General features: G+C 41.1%; 1 protein-coding gene across 1 annotated transcript in view; it reads left to right on the top strand.

The window, feature by feature from the left end:
* Positions 1 to 24,773, top strand: part of ZPLD1 (zona pellucida like domain containing 1) — a 291,846-nt gene that overhangs the window by 93,760 nt on the left and 173,313 nt on the right. The window contains exon 3 of the mRNA XM_010978421.3: positions 20,281 to 20,391. The gene's annotated coding sequence lies outside the window, so the exon portion shown is untranslated. The remainder of the gene's footprint in view (positions 1 to 20,280; positions 20,392 to 24,773) is intronic.

Genomic DNA, 24,773 nt, shown 5'->3' with positions numbered 1-24,773 from the left:
ATAAAGCTGTTGACATAGTATTTGAGTTCAGTCAATGTTAGCCCTGTGTTAATTAACACTACCAAGGCGAAGAGGCAAGGTGACGCTGTGAGGGTTTCCTGTCTCCAAGCTTAAAGGGAGATACCTTCATATTTGAGAAAGAAGAAGAAAAAGTTCTGCTTTGGGCACATTGAGTTTAACAAGTCAGTGGACAATCTGTGTTGAATTATAGCTAAGAGTCTAGAGTTAAGGAGAGGGGCAAAGCTGAGATTTTGATTTTGTGGGTCAAATTGTGGAGATGGTCAGTAAAAGAGAGTGTCTAAGAAGAGTGTTTAAGATGAGAGAGCCATGTTTCCAGAATGTCTGTCTTTCATATTCAGAGATTATCAGAAGAAAATAATTGTGAAAGGGATCAGAGGGAGCAGCCAGAGGTGAAGGGAGAACGAGGATAGAGGAATGTGGAGGCGGTCAGAGCAGGCATGTTCTTTATGGAAGGAGCGGCCGAGGAGGACAAGGCAAGTGATCCAGAACTGGAAGTGGCCATTAGGTCTAGCAGTTATTACATCACTGGCTTCCTGGGCCAGGGCAGGCAATGGAGCATTGGTGGTAAAAACCAAACTGCTGTTGGCTGAGAAATAAAGGGGCATATTCATGATATATTAAGGGAAAAATCAGATTATAAAATGATACGCCTCGTATGACCCCTATTTATTTAGCAAATGAAAAGAGAGACTTAAGAAATTTTTACATCGGTGATGGTCTCTAAAGCTTGCCGATTTCTTTGGTAATACCGATGGTTGATTGTTTATAAAGAATGGAAGTCCAAGCTTCTCCCTGAACGTTATTTTCAATTCTGTGCTACTTCTACCAGCTTCTGACTTTCAGACCTTGTGCCTGGTTTCCGATCCGCATTAAACTCCAAGACTGAATTCTTGTTTCCTGTGCTTGATTTTCGGTGCTCTCCAGAGACTGAGCAATGACGCAGCCCTGGCGCTTCCTGCTGCTGGCTGTTTTGTAACATACTCCACCTCTACCCATCTGGCTTGACCCCGGGACACAAATCCCGGCAGCAGTATGTGCGCAGGCCAGTCGCTCGAGGGGCTGGGACAAGGGTACTGTATTTAGGAGTTATGTGATGGAGGCATAGGTGTTTCTAAGGAAGCGTGACTAATTAGCCCTTAGAAGCCCCAGCAAAATTGGAGTCTTCTAGGTTACTATAGAAAACATGTTCCCACAAGACACGTCCTAGTTTTCCATGCTGAGTCATGTCCTGCTTTCATTTTCTCAAGCCAGATAACAGCTATTGTCAAAGACACAAAAATATTTTATTACTAATTAAAGCGTTTTGCATACTTGAAGACAAGCTTTATTTTTAAGCTCTGTTGTGAGAGAAGAAGCAAGCCGTGAGCTTGGGGGACTAAATCTTTTCACTCACCTCAAGCCTTCACAGCACCTGCACTGGTCTGTGTGACTTGGGACAAATTCCAAACCTTTCTTTACCTGAGTTTCCTCATTTGTGAAAGAGAATTATGATTTCAACCTTGCCCATTTGTTGTGAGAAATTCACGTGATTATGTTGCACAGAGCTCGCACAGGTGATTTCTTTTTCGTTAAGTTTTCTCCAACTTTGTCTCATTTTACTCCCAGAAAGTGCTTTCATCCTTGTCCTGATGGAGAAGATCCATCCCATGAAAGGGAAACATTTAAGAAGATACAGCCATTTAGCTGAATTGTAATCTCCATCTCCAAATGTTCCTTTACTCCCAAGCTTTCTCCTCTCCTCTGTAATTCTGAGCTCAGCCCGCCGCCTTCTCTCAGAACTTGATTCTGTGGGGTATGATATTTTGAAATATTAACCAGTGTTTTTTTTACCCTCAGGTACTTTCTTTCTCCTCTTTGTCTCTTCCTTGCCTGCAGAAAAATTACTAGCCCATATTCACTGTCTCAGGAGAAGGAGGAGAAGGCTTCGAGATTTTTGTTTTCTTCCTGGTGATTAGAGGGAGAGAGAGACCTAGACAGAGGTGGCTCGAGTAGTGAGGAATATGACTTGTCACTGTTCCCTTCCCTCACCACTAAGGACTCCTTGGGCTGTCAGAATAGAAATGGATGAGGAAAGGCAGGAAAGACTGGGGGTTTCTGAGGAAGGTCCTGTGTCCTGCTCTGAGTCAAGCCGGGGGCTATGGTGACAGCTCCGAAAAGCTTGTGTGATCTGAGAGCAGAAAGGGCCTATAACTCACTTCCCTTTGGAGCGCTGGGCAGGTGGTGATACATTAGAGAGAATGGTTCCGTGGTATTACTCTAGCCAGATGGGATGTGGGTAGCCTCAGAGAGTTTTTCACACTGATTTGTGGTGAGGGTAGTAATAGGTGATGCCTTTGTATCCAAGGATGGTGCAGAAGGAGTTTCTGAAGGGACGATGCAGATAGATACAAAGGATGTTTTTTCAGGTAACCAGATGTACCAGCCACCAAGGACGAGATGTGATAATGGATGGGTCAGCAGACGCCAGTGTGGAGAGATGCCTTTGAGGTTCAAATGCAAGTGCTCCTTCAATTTCCCCACCCCAGTGGCAGACACACACACACCACACTCCAGCCTCACATGTACACATCAACCATGTACACTTGCACATCCATACCTTAGCACTAGGTGAGATTCCAGAATTTATATGAAAACAAAACTCAGGGAAATTTTCTCTGCATTTCTACTACCCCACTGGAATGGTAAACCAAGAAAGAGAGTGGAGTTTAGAAAAAATGAAATGTCTCTTATACATCAGAATTTGTAGACTGAGACACTTATCTGCCATAGTTTATTAGCTATCCTTTTTTTTTCTATTTATTTCTCTTATTTCTTTACTGAGATATAATTGACATATAATATGTCAGTTTTAGGTGTATAACATACTGATTTGATATTTGTATATTATTGCAAAATGATCACCACAATAAGTCTGGCTAACATCTGTCACCTTACATAGTCACAAAAAATTTTAATTCTTTCTTTCTTTTTAAAAATTGAAGTATAGTTGATTTACAAGATTACATTAGTTTTAGGTGTACACAATAGTGACTCAAAATTTTTATAGGTTATACTCCATTTATGATTATTATAAAATATTGGCTATATTCCATGTGCTGTGCAATATATTCTTGTAGCTTATTTATTTTATACATAGTGGTTCATACTTCTTAGTCCACTACCCCTGTCTTGCCCCTCCCCTCTTCCCTCTCCCCACTGGTAGCCACCAATTTGTTCTTTATATCTGTGAGTCTGTTTCTGTTTTGTTATATTCACCAGTTTGTTCTATTTTTTAAGATTCCACATGAGAGTGATAACATAGTGTATTTGTCTTTCTCTCTTTGTTTCTTTCTTTCTCTTCCCTGCCCTCCCCTTCCCTCTCCCCTCCTTTTTTCTCCTTCCTTTCTTTCCTTTTTTCATTTTGCATTATCCATCTCTGTCACTTTCCATAGCCTCTCTTTCCCTTTGGCTTATGTATATGCCCAGGCCTTTTCTAACATTGATGCCAAAAATAATAAACCCCAGGACCCATCTCTCACTAATACCATCTGTCTGGAGTCCAGCAGGACCAATTTCATTTTTCTCTTAATTCCTGTTTGTGTCGGTTGCTATAAAGTACCAGACTCCCAGGTCCCCATTCATCTACCACACTTAAATTCTCACACAATTTGGCAAATTCCCAGTATTGTACCATGCCCAGTTCCTCCCCAACTCCTGAACTTCCTTTGGTCCTTTTGGAACTCATGGGACATCATAGCCAAATCTTTAAGGCATCTGCTTTTTGAATTCTTGTGCCCGTATGTTTTCAGGTCCATGTCCTACTCCTCTCCGCCGTGCTCTCTAATACAGGGAGCGGAGCTCCTCAAAAGCTCCCTTGTGATTGTTCACTGGCTGCCATCGAGGTTCAGCCAACAGAAAGCATTGTGGGACGTTAAAGAAAGACAGGAAAGGAGAGGCCATGGTACCTCTGCATCCTCTCCCCGTCGGGCTCCAGCAGTGGCTACAGCTTCCCTTTGGCTCTGGCTCCTTCTGGATGACCATCCTCTGTGGTCCCAGTAACCGCCTGTTCCAGTTCCTGCCACGCAGCCCAGCTCCTGAGCTCTGGTACCTCCTCCTCTGGGCTCCCCAGCCGAACCAGTGATAGGGCCATACTCTTGCTACTCTCTGAGTTTCTCTATTGTACCTTGTTGAGCTTTTCAGCTCTTCCAATACTTTCATAACCAGTTCCTTGAATAAAAAGGGCTGCCTTGTGTGGGTTCTCTTCTCATGACTGGACCCCCCAAAATACAGGGTTTATTTTTTCACCTTTCTGCTCTGACCAACATAAATATTTAGTTCCTTTAAAGGCTCATTTCCAGGTTTTCTGAGTAAATTCTATGGTTAATAAATAAAATAAAGATTTAACAATCCCATCTACTAGATAAATATTTTATATATATATATATACACACACACATTTACTGTAAATGTATATATTTAAATCTTGAGTGTGTCACTTTACTTTTCTATACTTTATCAACTATAAAACAGGTATAAAAATGCTCTACCACTCCTGTTTGCCAGAGTTTTGTGAAACTCAAAATGCATCTGCTAGTTTGATTTTTAAAATAAAAACATGAAAAATACACATTCCAGAGAAAATAACCTCAGCCCTCAGTGGTAGATTTTGTTCTGTAGAAAGGTGAATAATGTCTGCCCAGTGGAACCCAAAGATTATGGTTTAAGACCCTGTTGGACATTAACCACTTTGTATCTAATCCAGCAACCTAATAAGTTGTAATAGATCTAGTGATAATAACGTAAACCAAGTCAATCACATCACTTTACTCAAGACCCTACAGCAATTTCATTTCATCCAGAGTAAAGTCAAAGTCTTCACCATGGCCTAGAGATCGTCGGTCACCTTGGTCTGCCCCACTTCATTACATTCCTGACCTTAGACTCTGCTCTAGCCACCTTGGCCTCCTAGGTGATTCTCCCTGAAAACTAAATACATTTCTACTACAGGTACATTTACTTTACACTGGCCTTTCCTTCTGCCTGGAATTTCCTTCCAAATAAGTTCCTCACCTTCTTGCGGTCCTTGCTCTAATCTTACCTTCACAGTGAGGACAACTGGGCCATCCTGTTTAAAATTGCAGTGCTCTTAGTGTTCCGGTCACTTCTTTACCCTGTTTTTTCCCTTTGTTTTCCCTATGGAACGCATCATCTTTTAACATTCTGTCTAATTTATTTATCTGTTTATTGTTTGTCCAAGTAGTACATAAGTTCCACGGGGGTAGACTTTTATGTCTCCAGTTAAAAGAAATGTTCCTGCAACTTGGCAATTACTCAATGATGATGACAAAAAGAAAACCGTGAAGGTCGGCGCTCAACCGTGAAACAATAACTTGGAGAAAAGGAAGGTCTTCAGACATCTTGGTGCAAAAGAATGTCCTCTTAGGAAATTTTCACTTCTCAAATATGTGAGGTAGATCAGTGGTATAAGTGGTGAAGTTGTAAGTGACAGAACTTGGAGTCTCTGGCCTTTAATGGTTCCTGGAGCAGTTCCTCGTGCCTGCGGATCTCAGGTTAGCCCCTTAGAATACAGTCTGGCAGAGGACTTAGTCAGAAACTTCTTCCTGCATTATGCCTGGAAGCTTGGTAAGAGTGAAAACTCCCATTCCCCGAGGGTGGGGCCTATGAACCTGCATTTTAATTTAGCATCCTCGTAAGTGTTTTAAACAAGAGCCACAATTAAAAAGAAAACTGACTTAATTTATGTACAAATTAAGGGCACACAGTTTCACAGGAAATTCATATCCAGTCAGGGTTTTAAAGATGTCTTTCAATGTTGCTCCATTCCCAGAAGGAAGTAGGGTAGGCTTCCCTGGGCAGTGAGGGATGCCCAGGGACCATCTGCTTAACTCTGTTGATCTTAAAAAAAAATAGAGTTATTTATCAGCAAAATGAATTTATTTGGAAATAACAGAGAATTGCAATTGAGGACAAGCAAACCATGGTGAACCAAAAGCAAGTCCAAACAACAGAGAAGAGGGGGTTGCTTTTATGGAGGAAGAGAGAAAGTTGGGAGGAGCTGTTTTGAGGAATCCAAGGTGGTAACTGCTTCTCAATGGCTAGGCTGTTGCTGGGCAAGGAGAAATTCTTCCTTATCCTGCTGGGGTCTGAGTAGTTAGTGACAATGCCCCCGTTAATGACTCTGTATTAAATGAGGTTTCTTTATTTATTTTCATAATTCCCAGTTTCCAGGAGGCTCTCTTTAAAACCTTTCCAGAAAGATGATTTCAAAAAGCAATTAATTTTCAGGATGAATTCAGTTCTGGGCATTCCATGGCTGATTTTCAGCACACAGTTTCACATCCATCTTGCCAAAAGAGTTTCTGGGGAAAAATGGAGTGGTTTATAACAGATGGCCCAGTGACAGGAGTCATTTTGGCCGTGCGCAGTGTCTGCAGATCCTGATTCTGAGCCAGTAAGGCATACCACTCTTCTGAGATTGTCCAGGATCTCTTTGTACATTCTTGTTTCACTCCCTGCAACCTCCATCTCCAATTCCCCAGCCGTGCCAATTTCTCAGTTAACTGGCAAAGATTACATTAGACATTTCCTGCTCCACACTCAAGCCATGTCTTTACCGTCTGTTCGGCTTTGTCGTCTTTTTCCCCCATCCTTAGTTTAAAGGAAAAAAAAAGTCATGTAAATATTCTCCAACTATAATCTTACCTGCAACATTTTGCTTTCTTTAATAGGATCCTAGAAGAACTCACTAATCCAATCTCAGCATCTATGAACCTTTTCTCATTGTAGGTCTTCTGTTTCTTCACTGCTCTTCCCCCTGTTCTATCTCTGCTCACATGTTTCTGGTTCCATTGCACTCATTGGGTAGATGTAGTCTCTTTATTTCCAGTGTTCTCTCTTGATTTAGGCCTCCTTTTCTCTTGAGTGCCTTAGACTCATAGGATGTTGTAAGTGACAGGTCCTTAGAGATCATCTGCTTCAAGACTTTCATTTTTAAGGTAGGGATGCTGAAACCCAGACGGGTAACAAGATTTTCCCAAAGTTCACAGCAAGACAGAGGCAGGCATGAGCCCCATCCTTTGACTCCCAGGTTAGTGCCCCTCCATAGGGGCACTGTTCTCTAAGGCAGAGCTTGCAATAGCCAGCTCAGGGGCAACATGTAACCCATGGACAAGTTTTATTTAACCTGCATGTAAGTAAAAAAATTATTTATTATTTTTTAAAAATGGAGGATTTTGGAAAAGATCTAGAGATAGACAGTGTAAGTGGTTAAGACCATGATTCCTGGAACTGAGAGCCCCAGTTCAAATCCCAGTTAGACTTCTTACTCATTGGTGCCCATGGAAGAGTTAATAGGCCAACCACCCTCTGTTTTCTTCATCTATAAAAAGGGGTTGTCAATAGTCCTTACCTCACTGAGTTTTAGAAGAATAAATGGCGATACATGTGAAGTGCTTACAGCAGTGCCTATTTGGCAAGTGCTCTATGTGTCTGTTATGAGCTGCCCTTTATTATACAGTCATGCTGTTGTAATACCAACTCAGAACCTGGAAGCTCAGCCAATTTATATTACCTTCCTGGACCTGGTGTGCAGCTCCCTCACTCACCTGTGTATATACCTTCTGTCCTCCAAGCTCCAACCCCCTAGCTCTGGGTTCTCCATCAGAAGAACTTTTAAGGTCAGTGAAATTTTGCAGACTCACTCCAATCTGAAGGGACAGCCTGTCTGGAACTTTTTAAAGTATGGAATAGTAATAATATTAAAGAAGAAGAAATGCAATTGTGTTAACTTCAGATGTGTAGAATGATGCTGTGATCAGGGCTTGCTGAGCTAGGCTGTCGGGGCTAGAGCAGTATGTACAAACTGCAGGGGCGGACTCATTGGTGGAAAGGGGATCAGTTCAGGAAGGTGTGACTAGAATTTTAAAAATGGAATAAAATAAATACGCTCCATTTTGTTCTGCATAGTAAGGGCAAAAATTGTTTTGTAAAATCCTTTTCAATTGCATATTCATGTGTTTCTTGGGATAGGTTGAGGAATGCATTTCCTACTGTGAGTCCTCATCTAAAAGTTAGAAAGCCACTGTGCAGGAGAATCTTGTATCCTAGTAACTGGATAGGAATGATTCTTAATTGACACTACCAGTTGACTTAATAGAGCACTCCTAAATTCTTCTCTTTTGAGAAGGCTCTTCTTTATATTATTTATTTGCTTAACAAACCCCTTTGTCAAGGTTCGGGGAAAATTCCAGTACCAGAAGATTGCATAAGAGACTTGTCATCCAGGAGATTTGCCAAGGTGATCTAATCATAAAATAGTCTCCAAAATAATAATCTTGTTAATAAGTCAGTTTTCTGATTCTTGCCCATGTACATGAGGGAAGTTCGAGACTATGCATTGCTTCTGTTGTTAGTATAGTGGAGAGGATTTAGCTGCTAACAATTCTTTATTCTACCTTCAGGTGCAGTTTCCTCATTCCATTTCAGTCTGCGCTCACCAAGGCCCAGTTCTGGCTACCTGGCAACAGATACCTTAAACGTATTCTATGAACTGAACTTCATGACATCCCCTGTTCTTCCTTGTGGCTCTAAGGCTGTCCTTTAACTTCACTGTAACTTAATTTTACTTTGATAAGCAGAGGGAAGGAGGTCCCAAAGAGCCGTTTAAGGTAGAACATGAGGCTACTTTAAACTTCCACTTGAATTCCTGGGGGCACTTCATCAGACAAAACAAATTAGTGAACTATCCCCCAAATGTATACTTACTTCATGTGAATGTACAATCATACAAATACACATTATAAAACACATACAAGAGTAGAAGTAAAGGATAAGATGAAATAAATCATATTTTAAATAATTTTTAAATGATAGAACTAAGTATATTTTCAATAATATTTCTTTGTGTTGTTGAATATCTTTATTTTAAAATAATTAAACAACTTGATATTGAGAATCAAAGTTCTAGTTTCAAGTATAGTTCATGTCAGTACTTGGTTTTAATGGCATAATGTTCTAAGTGGAAAGGATACCTCACACTAATACATATATACCCAGATGAAGTATGTCATTTGCTGTTACTGCTTTATGTGATGCTCAGCTTTTAATCTCACACATCAGTTATGCCGAAGTTTTATTGAAATTCAGTTTGTAATATTCATCTTCTCTTATGGCAATCAGTTAGTGTTTTAAAATTCATCAAAATGGATGCAGTATCTACTGAAATATTTCATTTAGAGGCTTTTTATCTGGGTTAAATAATTCTGTTCTCATGTTTTAAAGTGTGCAAATGTAAAATATAAAGTGTGCTATGGGTAATACATATCATTTGTAGCAACGCAAATGCATAGTAATGAAAATATTTCTTAATAGTCACTTTCAGAATCTTTTTCCTGTAATTTCTTTTGAACATCAACCACTGCCTTACTTAGCATTGAAGCATCACTTCTAACTTGAAGAGACAAGTTTGTTTACTTATTCATTTAAAAAATTATCTGCAAGGGTGCTTTCTTTAGATAGCCACATGTCATTAAAGAAAAGGTCACATGTTTGGATCTCTCGTCTTTGTAAAAGAAAAATGGGTGTCTCGTCAGTAGGGTTGATACCTTTTAAGCGCTTTGCTATGGATAACCAGGGAATTTCAAGAACTGCAGGAGACTGTCATAACTGCTCTCCATTTTATTACGAAGTATTGTTGAAATCTTGTTTTTGTAAAATCAGTTGTGTTGCTGACATTCGGTACTGCTTTGCAGACTTCTGTTTCATCTTCTTTGCTGTAATCGTCTTTTAATGGCAGTGCATACATCTCATGTCATTGCTCTATCCATAACATATTCTAATAACTTAAATTGTTATTATTTTTTATTACATTCAAAGCTTCTATTCCTTCAATAGTTAGCTAAAACTATGTTCATATGCACATGAAAGAAGTAATTTACTAAGTTGAATAAGTCTTTGAGTACACTTTTCCTTTAGTTCTTCACAAGAAAATTAGTATTTCATATATGTCATTATTGGAAAAAATCTAGAATATACCATAAGTATATATGTGAAAAACAGATATACTTTCATCTAATTGTGTCACAGACCTCCCATACCAAATAATAGTTATTACTTCAAATATGCAATAGTTTCATATTTTCCAATAGTATTTTCTGACAAAAGAATGTATTTCAATTTGTAGCCGTATTATTTCTCACATATTTTATCAGCTGTTCTTACTGCAGGAAGGACAATGTTTACTGATAGTATATGGCTTTTCTTTTGTGCTTAGGTAGGAAATTTAATATGTATTACATGTTTAGTGAAATATTGTAAAGGCCTGGGTTAATTATTTCATGGTGTTTTTGAACCACCACTAAAAAACTGTGGGCATTTGTCTTCATGTTCTGCATGATCAGTGTGTGTCTTGGTAATTATGATGGCTCTCAGACTATCACTGATATTTTAAGGCACAATATCGACTTAAGGCAAGGTTAATCTTTAAAGATGGTGGACGTGAGTGTGTATTTCACAGAAGCGTCCTGATAATTTGAATTATTTGGGGCAAATTCTTGTTAGGTTAAATTGCCATTGCTTTTCCCTCTTAATAAAGCTGACAACTTACTTGGAATAAAAGTATAAAGTCTGACATTGTCTTATTGCCTTATGTTATTTGAGGCAAACCATAACATTTTCCCATAACTTTATTATGGAATTTTGCAAATGCACACAAAATAAAAGAGGATAATGAGCCTGATGTGCTATCACCTAGTTTTAGGAGTTATCACTGCATGGTTATATTTTAAATCCATTCTCAGACAACATATCATTTATATATATTTCAGTATGTACTTCTAGAAATGATTGCTATACTAAACACATAAAAATTCATGGTACATTGAAAATATTCTCAAATATTTAGTGTTCAACTTTCTCCTATTGTTTTATAATTTTATTTTTATATTTGAAGATAAAAGCAGTGCTTTGAGGATGCATTTGGGGAGTAGACCCCACAGTACTTTGTTTGGTTGAATGTGGAAGGAAAGAGAGAGGAAGAGTTTGGAGGTAAAACTCAATTTTCTGGGTGAGAGATGAAGAAGAATTTAGAGGTGGTTAGGGTGAGAAAATAAAGACCTGGAAATATCAAGATGGAGATGAGAAATCGACATTTGAATGAATAAATCTGGGAACTCAAAAAGGGGTCATGGCTTAGAGACATAAACTTGGGAATAGATGTAGCATAGGTAATATTTAAAACTATGAGAGTAAAAGGGGAGGGTGTAGCTCAGCATGCATAAGGGTTCAATCCCCAGTACCTCCTCTAAAAATAAATGAATAAATAAACCTAATTACACCCCCCCCAGACAACAACAACAACAGTAAAACAAACTTCTGAAACTATGAGAGTAAGAGGCAAAACAAGGTGAGACTATAGAGTAGATAAGAGAGCTCAGACCTAAGACTGACCAATTCTGACTCCTTAAGGAGAATGAGAAGGGGTCAGAGGTAGCAGAAAAATCGAGGGTGCAATGTGGTGAAAACCTGGAGAGAGAGGGTTCGAGAAAGCAACAGGCATCAACAGTGTTGGGTGCTGCTGAGAGGCTTCATGGAATGAGGGTTGAAAAATCCAGCCAGTTTCAGACCCTGCTCCTCCACTTGCACAATTTCTGCTGCCGAGAAATTTTGAACTGTGTGAGTCTCGATTTCATCATCTGCAAAGTGGTGCTTATGAAAGGTGGTGTTGGATGGTGGGAGCGTGGGGTGGGGGTCAGGAAGTGCTCACAGTTCCTCATCCAGCGCAGTGAGAAGGGTAAGTGTGGAGGGGAGGGTGGAGCAGACCGTCTTCTACCAATTCCAAAAATCTGTGAGGTGAGGATGTTTTACCTTTACAGGATAGGGGAAGGGATTTTCTGAGTGACTCTGTAAACTACCAGGTGCTAGGCAAATATGAGGTGGTATTTCTGTTTACCGAGACAGTAAACGTCAAAGAGAATTTTTGTTGTGTGCTTTTTGTACGTCGTGGCAGCTTTAAGGCAGATGTACCCATGATGGTGATTTCATGTAGAGGAAACTGGAGACAGGCTGTGATTCTGAGTGTTAGTGCATCAGAACCCTAAGAGTTTAGAGGTCCCCGAAGCTTTAAGATTTGCTTGACTCTGGTGTTACTAAGTTACAGCCACTTGAACATTTTGCCTTGTCCTCATGCCACAGAGCTATCCGGAAATTATGAATAATCTGAAGCCTCCGGTCGGGTGGTCAGGTCAGTGCCCTGTGCACCCATCCCTTCAGCATGACTCTCGGAGCCCCCTCCCCTTCCCTGTCATTTACTGTTATACGGGAGACCATCCCCATTCTGTAGGCCTTACTGCGGAGGTGGTCCTGAGGCTCCTGCTGCATCATGCAGAGAGAAGTCATTAGGTCCTCAAGCAGCAATCCTATGAATTAGCGAAACAAACTCAGAGCTCTCAGAATCAGGAACTCAGCTGAGTGTGTTTCTCAAGGGCAGGAACCTGCCTTAGGTTCACACAGAACCTCACATGCAATGATGCATAATCAATAAATGCTGTTAAAAAAGAGAGAGAGACTGCCTTAGGCACTCAGGCTGTGTGCCTTAATTGGAGGCAAGGCCAGCCTTTGTCGTTGGCTTATGGTGTCAGCTCTTGAGAAGATTTTTGAAGATGCTGTCAATTATCCTGTCCCCTAGATGAATACCTTTCTGGATAATGGCAATTCTACTTATGAATTCCACCCATTAATAGGCCTTGGTCTCTGACAAAATGCAAATGTGCCCAGAGGAGCAAAATTGCATTGTCAGATTCTTATATCTTACTGCATTTGAGTTCTTTGGATCTCTCCAGAGAGCATAGTTTGACTAAAAATGTTGAGAAGAGAGACAGTGGGAGTGACGAAGTGATGGGGGGAAAAATCTAATTTTATGGACTTTGCCATTGTGCCTAGAGTTGATTGGTAGCTTGGATACAAGGCAAGTATCCAAGGACGATGTGTTTTTCCTTTTATTCATTGTTTTCTTTTTCATTCATTCCTTTACATTTCACTTCAAATACATACAATGGATCAAATTCCATATACATAGTTACATATTCTTAGTACAGTTACCCTAGATGCATAATGAGGATGCAGGTAACATTTTTAGTCTTGCAGTCCCGCTTCCATGTAGCTGATTGATTAGCACAGTAACAGGAGCAAATGCGGAGCATAGAGCTTCAGGTGACACATTCAACTAACAACATTCAGGCAAACAAAGAAAGACGAGGACTCTGGTACCAGGCAATTGCAAATTACAGATTAATGAATGTAATTTTGGTTTCAGGGATTTTCCTATTTTACTCTATAACACTGGGGCCAACATTTATTAGCTCAGAAGGGTCTGGTGAAGGCCTGCTGGCAAGGCATTAATGTACCAGGTAAGCTTTTGCATTTGCTCATTGTACACACCAGATTAGACAGCATTACTAAGCTTAATCTGACCTCTAGTGGCACCTTGTAATAATGAGCACACTTGAAATCTACTTAGAAGCTTTGCTGTGGGAATCCTGCCATCACTTTAGCTTAAAACTGGGAGAAAACCTAGAGATGATCTGCTTGGCAAGCTTCCCACCCACTGCCCCATTCTGCAGGTGAGGACACTGAGGTCCAGAAATGTTGGGTGATTTGATCAAGGTTGAAGATCTAACTGATGGTACAGACTAGATTTTTGTGCTAATATGACAGTGTCATCAAAGAACAACCAATATGCATATATGTTTAAGTGTAGATAAGGATAAGGTGAGATATGTAAACCTAATGGCTTTCTGAATTCTGTGAGTCAACAGCATCGAGGCACTTTCAGCTCAATATCTGAATATTTTAGTTCAAAGTATGTGGAATAACTTAGTCAAAATTACTGACTTCGGGTTAGCCGTTCTTAAATGGTGAGTTTCTTTGATTTTTTTTCTTTGAATGGTTTAGAACCATTATGACAATAATTAACAAGTGGTATAATTCTAATGATTTTAGAAGACCAACATGCATTCATCTGATTCAATACTCAGTTCTAGATCTTGGGAATATTCAAATTGGAATAAGACATCGATCTTTGTTTACTTAATTCCAAAATCTTTAATCAAATTGCAGGCAGTGTAAAGTAGTGAAAAGAATGCTGGCTTCAAGTGTGAGCAGATTGGGTAAGAATTCTGGCTCATCTCTGTACTAATTTCTATTGCTGCTGTAACATATAACCACAAACCTAGTGGCTTAACACAACACAAATTTATTCTCCTACACTTCTGGAGGTTAAAACTCCAAAATGAGTCTCAAGGGGCCACAAGGGGTAGGCAGGGTTGCTTCCTTCTGGAAACTCCAGGGGAGAATCCTCTTCTTGCCTCCTCTATGTCTTGGGGTTGCCAGCATTCCTTGGATCCTGCCTGCATCACCCTAGTCTCTGCTTCCATGGTCATATCACCTTTTCTTCTGTAGTCAAATTTCCCTCTTATAAAGATAAACATGATTACATTTAGAAGACAACTGGATAATCTTGCCATCTCAAGACCCTTAATTTAATCATAGCCGCAAAGTTTCTTTGGCCACATAAGGTAACATTCACAGGCGAGGGATCAGGACATGGACATCCTTGGGGCCATTATTCCGCTTGCCACAATCTCTTATCAGCTGCGTGATCATGGTCTAATTACCTTAACCTCCCTTATAGAATTGGTTGTGAGGTTTAAAATAGAGGATAGACAACATGTATCCAGCAAGCTGCCTGGTGCTCAATCAAATAGATGCTCAGCAATATTCCCTTTTTGTCCCTTCGTTTAATCAATTGATAAAACCCTGAACAACAGATTATGTACATAAGAGAGGAGGTTCAAATTCTGTGTAATCTAAGAGCTATTTCTGGAAACGGGACTACCATCTAGTGGATGAGGGGGACACCACAAATCTCTGAATTGCAGTGTTTCCAGGTAGTGGGCTCCTCTCTCTAGCTTCCCGAATGGTGCATCTTGCATTCTGATTTTGGAAGCTTGGTTACTTTCTTCACCTCATTGCCCATCTCCTAGTTTGCACAGATAAAAACTTCATTACTGATAATCATATTAATTGTCTTTTAAAATAATTATGTCCTGTGGCAATCAATTACACAAGTCTGCCAGATGGCACATGGAGTGTGTGCTGAATGGAATGATCAGTTATATTCCAATCTACCCTGTTTTATAGTTTCTACTCTGCCATGGGCTTGGTCTGCCTAGGAAAGACACTAAAATTGTGCTGTGTATTGTCCCTATATGTTTTGCTTTCCTCTTCTTTTTATCATTCCTCTTCAACATGGACTTAGAGAGGATGGGTGTAGTAGAACTCAGTTTCCTTGATTGGAAATGATTCATTGATAGTCACTCTGGAAGCCTTACACTGGAAATCTCCCTTGGTGATGCCAGAGACTATGGGCTGTGACCTGACTGTCACCAAGCTAAACAAGGCCTTCAGAAGTAGTCTTCTTGGGCAACATATGGCTCGCAGTGATTAAGTTTCATGCCTTCAGATGGGCAGTCTGTAGTTTTCCCAGAGGTAATACCTACCATTTTGGAAGACATTGCACATAGGTTTCCAGACATTTTGTGACCCGCCAGCTTCCTGAAGACATTTCTCCAGGGCAGGAACAGACATGCAGGGAAAAAAGTAAAGAAAGACTGACATCTGTTGTTCCTGACAAAGATTCCCCCGAGTCAAAACATGATTTCTCACCTGGAAGTCCTGTGGACGCTGCCCCACACGGTGGCCTTTGCCCCGTGACAGCACAGCCCTTTCTTCTTGCGGCGTTGCAGAGTTGCGTTGCAGTTACCTTCCACCGGCTCTGTAACTAGCTGGCTTTAGGGCTGTAGCCAAGTTACTGAAAGTACCTAAAACCTACACATAGAAAGAGAGAAGTGAAACTAGATCATCTGTAGAAATATTTTTCCTGAAACAGTCTGTGATTCTTTGTTTCATTGATTTTTGTCAGTGGAAAAGGTTAACTTTTTGCTGATGGGAAAAAAAGCCATAATAAGTCTGGAGAAGGAGGACAGAGCTGGATGGGCAGGTGGAATGACCTTGAGAGAAAGGAGCGAAGGAGACACAGCAGCTCATAACTCTGCACTGGTGACCCTGGCTCGAAACTAAGTTCTTTGCACTCTATCTCCTGTGTTTCCTTTGCTCTGCTTTAATTTTCCATCTTAACTCATTAAGAATTCCTCAGCTCAACATTTTTTTTTGATTCTCTGTTGCTACATCTCTGTGCTTTATTTTTGTGTGTACTTCAGTGAAGCAGAAATTCTCAGCAAGATTAAAATATTTAAAGGTAGAGTTTTCAATAGGTGATAACTGTAAATACCAACTTTTTCAGTTATTGCTAGATCAACAAATTCAGAATGTGTTGTTCTAGCCCTGGGCAGAATGGATACCTCGAGGTACTGGCTTTCCATAGCTAGATAGATATTCTGCCCCATGGGAAGTAGGAGTGTTTTTCAGCTGCAAAAGCCTGAACAGATTTGCAGTTACAGACCAAGGAAAAAGTCTGCACTAATTGCAGATTTCAGGGAAGCCAAAGCTGCAGTTAACTCTCCATCCACTAGATGGAGGTAGAGGAGCACAGAAAAAAAACACTTCGGGGTTGTTTATCAAGTTGATCCCATGAAGCTAAGGGGGAAGCTGATGTGTCATTAAGACCCACAGGTAAAATGGATGAATTTTGTACCTTTGAACACTAGTGGAAAACACTGGCTTGAGGTATAAGGCTGTTGGTAAGACCTTTTGATTTTATGCAAAGGTTGTACTCCTTCATCATCATCAAATAGCAGTCCCTGCCTTTGCCTGGTTTGGGCATCTTTTAGCTTTTTACAGCTGGATCTACTGTTGGGCTTCACTTTCAGTCCACTCTGCCAGCCCCACGTCCCAAGGAAGTCCTGCCAGCAGCGGAGGGGGAGCAGCTGCCTCCGTGCAGGTGCATTGGGTTAACAGAGTTGCGGGCATATATTCGAGGGGCTGGCATTTCCGGCTCCTCAGGTGGTATTAGTTTCTGCCTTTTACCGTGATTCGTATAGTAAAGAATGCATCAAATAGGAAAAGTATTTAGATGCTGGTTTAGGCAACAAATGACAATGATATTGGAATATTGACCAAGACTAAATTCAGATGGTCACCCATAATTGGTAAGACACTTCAGCACTAACTGACATTCCAACTTCCCTCCTTTCTTCCTTTTTCTCCCTCTCTCCTCTTCATTCTCCTCCACTCCCTCTGTATTTAATCTCCCCCCTCCTTTCTCTCTCCATCTCTCTCTCACTCTCTCCTCTTTTCTCTCTCTCTTCTTTACTGTCCAGAAGATTCTGAATCTGGAACCTGAAGGGTCCCCTTCCAGCTTTTGGATTCCCTCACTCTGTTTTCTCTCTGGTTTTACCTTGCCTAGGATTCTAGTCAGTCCTGTGTTGAACCCCACCTGGTGATGGAAGCCTTGGTGCCCAGTCCTCTGCCTCTGCCTGGAGGCTATAGTTCTATGCACAGGAAGTGCCCACCTAAATAAAACTACCACTGCCATGTCCTGTCCATGTGCCCCTAGGATGTATCTGCTGATGTGGGCCATTGGCCAGGTCACACTTGAGCCTTTTAATGGAATGTAGGGCCAAATAAATACCCTGGGAGTGGGAGGAGGAGGGAAGGAGTGGATGCAGGTAGAGGCTGAGACAGCCTCAGGTGGGACTGCGTTTCAAAAAAGACTTTTTTTGGTGCCTTCTATTTTATTTTAAAAATGTGTGTGAAGTTTGCATTATGCTGATATGCATTCATGTTTGTTTTAATACATTGAAATGTATTTTATTACTTTGTCATTAAGCAAAATTGCTCCAGGAAGATGCATCCTGTTTATCCTGTGCCTTTGAGTCCTTCCGGCCACATCAGCGGCTATTCCTTTCGTCTGATGTTTTCAGTTTAACTTAGGCAGGAGCAGTGGTGAAGGTGGCAGGGTTTGGAGCCAGACTGAACTGGGTTTACCCGAGCTCCTCCGGCTCACTAGTTGTGTATCCACAGGCACAGCCAGGCCTCTCTCAGCTTCATTTTTTCCCGTCCATGAGTAGGAATAATTGTGACCACATAGGATTGTTGTGAGGATTAAATGGCAGAATGTGCACAGAAGGATAGAAGGGATATAAATCCCTTAGTATAGTGGCAGCCACAGAGCAGGCACCCTTAATAAACATTATTGTTGTTAGGAGCAAAGCCATTTGGATCCTATGTTGAACCATCCATTTGTTCTCATTTGCTGCACTTGAACTTAGTCTGGTCTTTTCAACAGTACTGTGTTAAATATGGCTTTTTGCAATGCAAAGACAACCTGGAAAATGTGAGAGCTGCTTGAATGTTGTTCCTTGTGGTTTGCGCCTCTCTCAGTAAGAAACCTGTACAAATGAAACATCCTCAGTTTAGTGAAATGGAGTGAAAGTGGGGTGAGGACAGGGATTATTTTACTCCCATAGCTTAACTGCTTGGCTCTGCAGTGATCGGGAGACGTGGCAGTTGGCAGCTAGTTAGTACCATAAGCTTTTTAGGACCCTGGGCAGGAGAGCATTTCAAGGAAGACAGAAGAGTAGTGTTTGGCTCTGGCTACAGAACTCAGTGCTCAAGTCTAGTTCTAACCTCCTGCAATGGCTGTGTTCCCTTTATCACTCTTTGCTTCCAAACAAAGCAGAGTTGGAAGCCAAATAGGGTTCAGGGACCAGCTAATTCTTCATGTTGGCTTAACAGATTTTGGAGGAGGATCAGAGAAATGGTTGTCTTTAATGATCTCTTGAATGAAACTTACTTAATAAAGGGGAAGTAGAGAAGTGTGTTTTGGCTACAATTTGGTTCCAGTTTGTACCACGGTGAGGAGAGAGATACCACCTACATCAAACCCAAGTATCTCCTAGGTGCCTACTAGGTTTAAGGCATTGCCTGAGACTCTCTGAGATACAAAGAAATTTTAACACTCTGGCTTGGCAGTTAAGTGCTTTCCACATGAATGGGAGAAACAGTACATACTCATGCAACACTGTTTAACACAATCACTAATGTAAACTGCCTTCTCACAAGAACTCTTTTAATTAATTCAACAAAGTATATACAGGGTCCGAAGCCTGAGGTGTGGGTTTGCTTGAACAGGATAGGCTCTCGCACTTAACCATCTCATAGTCTAGTTGGATGGAGATACGTACAGATGATTGTGATGCAGCCTCTAAGAGAGGGTGCTGGCTCTGCCTGAGGGAGTCGGGGGGCCTTAATCTGAGTGCCTGGATGGAGTCAGGACTCTGGAAGGGGCATGGCTGCGGCACGCAGGACGGAAGGGAACAGTTCTGGTACTGCGGAGGGTTAGGCCTGGAAGTAGAAAGGAAATGATGATTGTGAAAGCCGTCTGGGTAAAGAATTTGGGGAAGAGGAGAGGATGATTCCAAGGCATAGCGCTGGGTGCCCAGCACAACGGTGTATCATGGGCACGAAAGGAGAACAAAGGAGCTCTCAACCAGTTTGGACGTTGAGAGTAAGACATGCCAGAGTTCACAGGTCAGCTCTGAGATCTAATTCCTGTGTATTAAGGAGGATACTAGTAGCCAAGGCTGTTGGAGACTTAGTAACAGGTCTTTGCTCTCAGTATCTATTGACAATGTCTAACATGTTTAAATTTGTAAAATTAAAGTACACTTGGGAAAGGTGATCAGAATATGTTAGAAGGCAAGCTAGATTGAACTAAAGGTATTTTGCAATGTGTGCTAACATAGATATAAATCAAGGGGCTGTGGAAATGTTAATTGAGTGAAGTGAGAAAAGTTAAAGACAATTAAAGTAATGCTTCTCCAGAAGTCCTTTGTGATAGAAATCATTAATTTTCCCAAATTTTCTTGACTTTGTTTCTTGGACGTCTCTCCAGTCTGTGTCCTTACCTTTGATCATACTCCTATGATATAGTTCAAGTTTTCTGTCTTCATCATCCAGGTTAATAATAGATTGCGAACTTTCTTCTTTGCTTTCAGTCTCAGGACCCCAGTCCATTTCCCTCGCTGTTACCTGAACGATCGTTCTAAACGACGTGTAACCACACCACACCCTTTGTTTAAACTCATCCGTGGCGCCCTTTCTTCTGTAGCATCTTACCACTGTCTTGGGTTTTAAAATCTGCACTTTCACAACTGACTTGGGTCCTCGATAATTGTACACACTTTGATCCTTAAAAGAGCAGAAAGAGACACAGACTCTCTCTCTCTCTCCATGCGCTCACAGACAGAAAAGGCCATCTGAGGACATTGAGAAGCTGTTGTCTGCAAGTGGAGGAATCTCACAAGAAACCAACCATGCTGGCACCTTGATCATGGACTTCTAGACTCCAGAACCGTGAGAAATACATTTCTATTGTTTAAGTGCCCAGTCTGTGGTATATTGCTAATGTGGCCTGAGCTGACTGATACAGGGTTGGACTGGGGCGACATTGTGCCTTGTCTCTAGTAGCCATTTGCCGTGAAGGGTTATTTTCAGTTCCTCTAGGGTACTTGGTGTTGCAGGGCATCTCGAAAACAGAGCAGCAAGAAAGTGAATCTTTGGCTCTGGACTAGAGGCTGATGTTAGTGACTTATTCCCCAGTAAGCATCCAAGAGAACACTTGGGTACTTTAAAGAAATGTACCCTATAAGAAGGGCTTTTAAAATTTCTCCCACAATCCCACTTTTCCTACGCAAGCTGCTGGGGTGTGATGATGCCCCAGGGGAAGCTGTTGTTGTTAGAGGAAAGAGCAAAAGAAGAATTGCTGGGAATCCAATAATGTGTCTATGTGTGTCAGGATTCATAGGGTTTTATAGGCTCATGAATCAAGACTGTGGCATCCTGATTTTGATTTAAGATTATTCACTGGGGAGCAAATTTTGCTTTGAACTTTGCTTAAACCTTCCTGAGCAAAGAGATCCTTCAGATATGCAGCGAGGGCTTCCCAGCACGGCACCTGGGGGACGGATATTTCACACAATTTACTGCACATGTCGACTGGACACACATCACTGCTCACTGCACGGCACAGCAGTATTTAGAAAGGGGCTGCTGGCAATCCAGACTTCTGTTTTCTGTTTGGTTGCTGCTCCAGTTATTCTGGGAATTAAGAGAGAAAGGAAATCAGAGAATATGATTGAAAAAAAAAAAAAGGATAAGCTGCCTCACACACAGTGAACCCTCAAACCAAAAGTTGGTGGGAAATATCAAAGCTGAGTCTTACTTTCACAGCTGCCCTAAGTTTTAACGTCTGCTATGAATTTCCTCATCTAATGCACCACATCAGCTTGGTCAGATGGTGCGTGTGTGTGTGTGACGGAGCTCTCCTCTACGGTGGTGTTGGCGATGTGACTCTTACGAGAACAACACTTCTTCAGGTTTGCATGATGTGTAATTTTCAGAGTGCTTTCCCATCTTCTGTTTGATTTGATTTATACATTGGCTACATCAGGTCTCAAGTTAATGCAAGGTCAGAAATTTGTTTTATTTAATTCACCTTCTTGTGCTACACAGCCCGGCACTGTCCACATTTATTCACCAATGATGCATTCAGTGATATAGTAGGGTTTAGAGAAATAAAAGTCCTGGGCATCTTTCAGATAGAAGACTAAATATATTCCACAGAGCTGTTTTTATAAACATCCGAGCTAAAGAGAACTCAGATGATTAAGAAAGCACATGATTAATACTGGCCTTTTTGTTTTATGATTTTCTTATTTATTTAATTTTGCTTTGACTTTTGGTTGAGTTTCTCTTAAAGCAACTGAATATTACGCATAAGACTCAGGCGACACAAAGGTGTTTGATCTCTTGTCAATTAGAAATTCTCAGAAAAAATAGAACCTATGTAATTATTTCATGTGACACATAATTGGGAAATTTGGACAAAAACAGAAATTAGCAATGAATGTTTTTTGTGGTTCAATGAATTACAATAAATAGCGGTGATGCAATCAGTTTCTTTATATAATTCCATCTTAGTTTACTGCTTTTTGGTTGAAATTTAGCCTAAATCGAAAACTACTTTCATTAGATAGGCTTATAGATCATAATATTATGTACAGAGGATACCACCACCATGACTTAGCACATCCTTGAAAGTGCAAAATAATTTCTTTTTCCATAATATTATGTATTATCTGTGAGAGGAGAAGTATGGGAAAAATAGGAAAGTATACTGTGAGTGAGTTTACTGTTGTCTGTTAAAACAATATTGTATATTCTAAAGTTTGTGACTGATGCAGAAACCAGGAAATAAAGCAACCATGTTGGTTTATTAGACATTAAATATATTTTGTTGCCCAGAATTTTGTTTAATGCTAGTGGGAAATAAACCAACTTTATTTAATTAAATTCTATAAATCAATTACAAATGTGATCCATATTATTAGTAGGAACATGTCTACGGTGTTACAGCAATTTGTGACCACTTCTGCAACCCATACTTCCTGTCTCCATTAACAATGCCTACATGTATAAAAACAATATTTGAAGAGAGGAGGGGAAAAAACGAGTCATTCCTTTTACTGCCGCTTGACCTTCCTGCTCAGTTACACTTCAAGTTCAATGAAAGAAGCTAAAAATAGCTTAATTTGGGTAGAAGGCAACCTTAAAAAGTGTATGGATCTCAAACCAAGCACAAAGGAAGAGAAGGGTAAGACTGCTTCTGCCACTTGATGGCCACCAGGTGGCAGTGCACCTCAAGGAATCGGGGAAGACGGCTCTTCTGGACTGGAGCTGCCAGAAACCTAGTGTGAACACTATCTGCTCTCACCCAGAGGCAGGGATGAAGATCTGAAAGTGTTCAAATATTTCAAATCTTGCAGAAAACCTTGGAAAGACAGCCTCTTGCCAGCCGCAAATGCTTGATTGCTGAGATGGAATCTTGGATGATTCTGAGTGGCACAGTAGGGATTGCTGGTCTCTTGAAGGCAGGGCTGCCCTCCTCAGAACACAGCTGCAGCCAGGATGCACTTGGACCACATTGTGGGGCCCTGGGTGGGTGGGTGGGGCGTTCAGCGTCTTTTCTTCTTAATCCTAACTCCCTCCTGAGGTGATCTCATTGACTCCGGAGGTTTCAGCCTTGTCTACAGCCCTGATCATGTCCCACAGATCTAACCGTTGCCCACTCAGACACCTTCCTTTTATCCTATTTGACAGACATCTTTAATTCCATTGGTCCCTAACTTAACTTTAATGCCCAGTTCTCTGAAGCCCACCCCTTTACAGTGTTTGCCAGTTTACCATTATACCAATCCTTAAACTAGAAATTTAGGGTCTTTTTTTAAAATTTCTAAACACATTTTAATAAAATTTGAATTAGAAACACACATTTTAATAGAATTTAAATCATAAAGTTTCTACAGTTTTAATCCTGCATTTTATTTGGCTGCAGCAGAAGCATTTCACATGTGGATTAAAAATTTCTAGCAAACTTCATGGTAATGACTACAAAATATTCCAGCGATCCTGTGGATGCACCGAAATTCATGTCATCATGTTCATGGTGGTTGGGTGTCTTTCCAAATGTTGCATTATTTAAAGTATCTCAGCAATGATACGTGTGCTGAAAACTTGGTTTGCGCTTCTTGTTATTTCCAAGGAGGAAGATACCTGGTAGGGGGATTCTGGGTGAAGGGTGTCAACCTTGTTTTAAGGCTCTTGCTATGAACATGATGAAACTTTCAGAAAGGTCATTCCGCAGTGTCTGAATGTGTGCACATGATCACACCTTTGGCCAATACTGGGGTAGCCATTACTGATCTTTGCTAATTTGATGCACAGAATGCCATTGTGATTTTAGTTTGCATTTCTTTGATATGATTTCCTTGCCTTTGGTTTATGAGTGCTTGGTTATTGCCATTTGCGTGGGGTCCTTTTTACACTCCTCCCTCTTCCTCACTCTTGACAGCCACCAGTCCTGGGGCCTGCTGACTCCTTCTGCCTCCAAGTGTCTCACTGCTCTGCCCTCTGTGAGTCCACCTTGCCCCTTCCGATCCATTCTCTGCATCCAGAGTGACCGTAGAGGCAGATCAGATGGTGACCCTTGTGGCCTTAGCCTCATGTCTGCCCCTCACTGTTCACACGGGCTCTCCTTCGGTTCTTGCTTTGTTCTTCCCAACTTCAAAGCCTTGGACCATGGTGTTACCACTGTTAGGAATGTGATTCCTTTCCTCTTTCTCGAACTAGCATCTTATCTTTCAAACCTCACTTGCTCAGGAGGCCTCCCCCAGCCCAGAAGACCAGATCAGGCCTTCCTGTTAGATCTTTCACTGCTTCCCCTGTGTTGTTCTCATCACACTTACAATCGCTTGCTTCTCGTTTCCTGCTAGACTGTCAGAGCCACGAGGAAAGAGACCACGGCTGGCTTGTGCACCACCGTGTCTTCTGTGCCTAGCACAGTGCCTGGGGTCATTCAGTGCATATTTGTAGAATGGATGACCTCATGAGTGGAAATATTTTTGAGAATAAACAAGTTAACAGACATAATTTAATTCTCTTTAACGGTGGCCATTTTGGTAGAGTATTTCGGGTGTGTAGGGAAGGAGTGGGCACTACTTCACGACTCTACTAACGGAGGATGCGGGCATGGTTAGACGACTCGAACTGTATTTCTCCTGGGATGTTTCCTGGATTCATGACCCCCCGTAGTGTTAGGGGAAGTCTCGCTAGCTCCTTATGCTGGGGTGGGGATAGAAAGGGAAGGAAGAGACCCTGAGAGTAAATGTGTGGGGGGC

Source organism: Camelus dromedarius, chromosome 2, assembly GCF_036321535.1.
Source record: "Camelus dromedarius isolate mCamDro1 chromosome 2, mCamDro1.pat, whole genome shotgun sequence".
NCBI lineage: Eukaryota > Metazoa > Chordata > Mammalia > Artiodactyla > Camelidae > Camelus > Camelus dromedarius.
The sequence above is the reverse complement of the archived record's forward strand: the minus strand, read 5'-3'. Positions and strand labels throughout refer to the sequence as shown.